Below are 685 nucleotides of genomic sequence, written 5' to 3' on the forward strand. Positions count from 1 at the left end.
TCGGCACAGCTCGGGACGGCACGAGACGCGCATGGGACGGCCTTGGTGAGGCTCGGGCCGGCACGGGACGCGCATGGGACATCATGGGACGCACATGGGACACCTTATGGGGATCATCAAGGGACGTTGCACGGGACATTCTTTCCCACGAAGGGCATTTACATGGGACATCTTAGGAGTCGAGCGCCGGCACATGGGACAACGTAGTTCACACGCACGGAACACTTTACTTTCCTTTGGAACGTCGTGGGATCTTTATGTCTCCATTAGCACCGAACCTTTAACATGCTAGGAAGCTATGTTCGATCTTCTCGAAGTGTCGATGGAACTTCGATGGATACACATCCGATCCGATGTTATGATGATGTACTTTCTCCGAGATCGATGTTGGGGCCGTATTCCGATGTCATGATGATGTACTTTCTCCGAGATCGATGGGACGGCCTTGGTAAGGCATGGTTCGGCCTTGCTAAGGCATGGGTCGGCCTTGCTAAGGCATGGGACGCGCATGGGATGGCCTTCGTAAGGCATGGGACGGTCTTGTAAGGCACGGGACGCGCATGGGACGGCCTTGTAAGGCATGGGACGACCTTCGTAAGGCGTGGGTCGGCCTTGTAAGGCTCGGGACGCCATGGGACGGCCTTGGTGAGGCTCAGGACGGCACGGGACAGCACGGGACGCGCAA

This window comes from Eschscholzia californica, unplaced genomic scaffold (assembly GCF_041429995.1).
Source record: "Eschscholzia californica isolate CP2 unplaced genomic scaffold, dmEscCali1.0.p SCAF_19, whole genome shotgun sequence".
Taxonomy (NCBI): Eukaryota; Viridiplantae; Streptophyta; class Magnoliopsida; order Ranunculales; family Papaveraceae; genus Eschscholzia; species Eschscholzia californica.